At 44.9% G+C, this 3,429-nt stretch overlaps 1 pseudogene; it reads right to left on the bottom strand.

Moving 5' to 3' along the window:
* Positions 1-215: 215 nt before the first annotated feature.
* Positions 216-3,223, bottom strand: LOC102014434 (annotated as a pseudogene).
* Positions 3,224-3,429: the final 206 nt, after the last annotated feature.

Genomic DNA, 3,429 nt, shown 5'->3' with positions numbered 1-3,429 from the left:
CAGCTTGGGCTACATAGTAAGTTTAAGGCCAGCCTGGACTACATAGTGAGACTCTGTCCCAAAAAAAAAAAGTTACATTACAAAGGAACAGTAATAAAAACAACATGTACTGGCATAAAAACAGACTGGGATCAATGGAACAGAGTAGAGGATACAGAAACAACCCTAGGAGCATTCAGCTGTCTGATCTTTTGTTTTTGTTACTACTCATTCACTTTATTTTTCCTGGGTAAAAACCCTATGCCGGAGTTTGAGTACCCTGGACTGAGACTCTGGTGTGGGATTTTACAAGATGGTCAGTGAATTCCTGGTAGGGAGACTTGGTGACCACAGTTCCGTTCTAGTGGTTGGGGGCAGGTGGCTGTCATGGAGATGGCATCAAAGGTGGCCTTGGCAAAGTTCCCCAGAGTGACAGTGCAGTCCCTGACAGAGGGCCAGCAGTCATCACTGCCAGGCGGCAGCAGCAGCTTCTTGGGCGCAGGGGCTGAGCCGATGCCTGTGCCTCCGGGGCAGGGATCAGACACCAAGACAGAGCCACAGCGGCCATCACCTTGCAAGGGATGGGGGGGGGGGGCTTTTCCATCTTGTTCCGCTTTCTGCACAGGGCCAATGGAGAGCGATGGCCCCTTGGGTGGCAGTGGCTACCTCAGAGCACTTTACACCCAGACCAGTGTGACCGTTGTGGTTCCCGATGGGGACAGATGCCTTGCTCCTGGTCCGCTGGCCAGCATGGTCTTCAGAACTTCATCCCTGAAGGATGCGCCCAGGAGGAAGTCAATCATCTCAGACTCCTGGATGGGTAAAGGGAAGATATTTCCTCCAGGGACTTGATCCTCCCGTCCTTGGCCAGCTGGCCCAGCCTGGTGATGGGCATCCACGCCTGGTCCTCAGACTTGCCACTGGGGACCTCACAGGCTGCTGTGGAAGCCTCTGCCTCCCACGCTGGGGTCCCCAGGCCTCCAGCCCTCTCGCTGCACCGGTGTTATCGGCTGTCTGATGTTTTCCCGAGGAAGAAGGCAGGGGCCTGATCTTTGACAGAGAAGCCACAGACGTTCACTAGAGGAAAGATAGACTGTTTAACAAACGGTGTTGGCAAAACTGGTTTTCCACACGCCGAAGACTAAATCTAGACCCGTATCTCTCACTACCTCCCACCCTGTAGTGAACTAAAATCAAAATGGGTCAAAGATCTAAACGTTAAAACAGAAACACTTAAACCTGCTGGAAGATAAAACAGGTAAAGCTCTTGAAGGCAGGCATAGGCAAGGGCTTTCTGAACAGAACCCCAATTACACAAGAAATAACATCAAGAATCAGGGCTGGGGATTTAGCTCAGAGGGCTGGGGATTTAGCTCAGCGGCAAAAGCGCCTGCCTGGCAAGCGCAAGGTCGTGAGTTCGGTTCCTGGTACCGGAGAAAAACCAAAAACCAAAAAAAAAATAAAAATAAACATCAAGAATCAACAAATTGGTATCATATCAGATTAAAAAGCTTCTGCATAACAAAGGAAGCAACCAACAGAGTGAAGAGACAACCTACAGAGTGGGAAAAACATCAATAATATATAAAGAACTAATAAAAATGTTAGACCCCCCCTTCAAAATAAAAGACCTAAGAAAAAAATGAGCAACCAAAATAAACAGACATGTCTCAGAAGAAGTATAAATGGCCAACAAATACATAAAAAAATGTTCATTATTGCTGACCATCAGAGAAAGACAAATTAAAACTACTCTGAGGTACCATTTTACCCCAGAAAGAATGGTTATCATCAAAAAATCTAATAGTAATAAATGGTGATGAGGATGTGGAGAAAAAAGAAGTCTGTTACATTGTTGATGGGAATGTACTAGGACAACCACTATGGAAATCAGTGTGGTGATTCCTCAAAATATGAAAAATAGATCTTCCATTTGACCCAGCTATTCGCCTTCTAGGTATCTTCCCAAAGGAGTTAAAATCATCATATTACGGGGATACGTGCACACCCATGTTTATAAAACACAATTTATAATAGCTAGATCTTGGAAACAGTACATATGTCCAACAGATGAATGTGTTAAAATGCGGTATTTATGCATAATGTAGTACTACTCTATCCTTTTATCCATAAAAAAGGGTAAACGAGTTGTTTGTAGGAAAATGAATGCACCTGGGTAATGCACCTCACAATGTTAAGTGAGATAAATCAGACACACAAGCTTAAATATTTCACGGTTGCTTTTATATGATTTTTTTTTTTTTTGTCTTTTTGAGACAGGGTCTAGCCATGCAGTTCAGGCTGGACTTCAGCTCACTTTGTAGCCTAGGCTAGTCTCAAACTCACAAAGATCCTCCTGCCTCAGCCTCCTAAGTGCTAGGATTACAGGTGTGCACCACCATGCCCGGCCGCTCTTACATGAGAAATCCAAAATACAAATAGAGAGCAAAATAAATAGAGAATAGGAAATAGGGAGATGATAGATTTTTTTGTAAAAGGGAAATGGACCAAGAGATGGAGGGAGATCAGAGGGAGAATGAGGAAGGGGATTAAAAAAGAATTAATATGTGATATGTACATGAACCAACTTGTACTGCAAGCATGTACCAACAACTAAAATTTAATTTAAAAATATGTTCTGATCTGGGGATGTAGCTTAGAGCACGGGCTAAGTGTGCATGATGTCTTGGGTTCAATCGCGAGCACCAAACAAAAATAAAAGCAAGAACCAATAAAGGAAGTGCATACTGGGTACAGTGGGGCATGCCTCTAACCCCAGCTACTTAGGAGGCTGAGGCAAGAGGATCTCTAGCTGGAGATCAACTTGAGCAATTTTACACTTGGGAGGCCTCGTCCCAAAAATAAAAAAAAAATTTTAAAAATCACTTTTAATCTCATTATCCAGACAATCACTAATAGCATTGAGCATAATGTCTTCCAGTATTTTTCTAGGCTTTAAAAAGTTGTAGTGAAGTCGTCCCGTGCACCTACATGGTTTTGTTGCTGTCCGTGTGTCTGTGGGTGTGCTGAGCGGCAGAGGAGAGTGGTCAGAGTGGGCTTCGGAGCACCCGACTGGATTCCCCTGGCTCCGCCCCTTGTGACCTCAGGCACCCCTTGGCCTCCTCCTCGGAAGGTCAGCTCTACCACCCAGAGTCGTTTGAGGAGGTGACCAGCTGATAGTGTCCAGCAATGCAAAAACAAAGCGAAGCTCTGCGCAGTTTGCTAAATGAGCGAACACCGCCATCTTTAACATTATACCATAAGCGTCTCCCACAGCGCGGAGAACTTTATGTGAGTACCCATCACATAATGGACCCCATCACACAGTTCCATGTAGTTTGTTTAAATGCCCCTTTCATGTGAGACCTTGAGAACTTCTAATGTTGCGTGCTGACCGCTGGTGAGCATTGGACACCAATTGTTTATCTGGTCTGTTTCTTTTTTTTTTTT

The sequence above is a fragment of the Chinchilla lanigera genome, unplaced genomic scaffold (assembly GCF_000276665.1).
Source record: "Chinchilla lanigera isolate Chin_1 unplaced genomic scaffold, ChiLan1.0 scaffold00065, whole genome shotgun sequence".
Taxonomy (NCBI): domain Eukaryota; kingdom Metazoa; phylum Chordata; class Mammalia; order Rodentia; family Chinchillidae; genus Chinchilla; species Chinchilla lanigera.
Note: the sequence above shows the minus strand (reverse complement) of the source record. Positions and strands in the feature narration are given on the sequence as shown.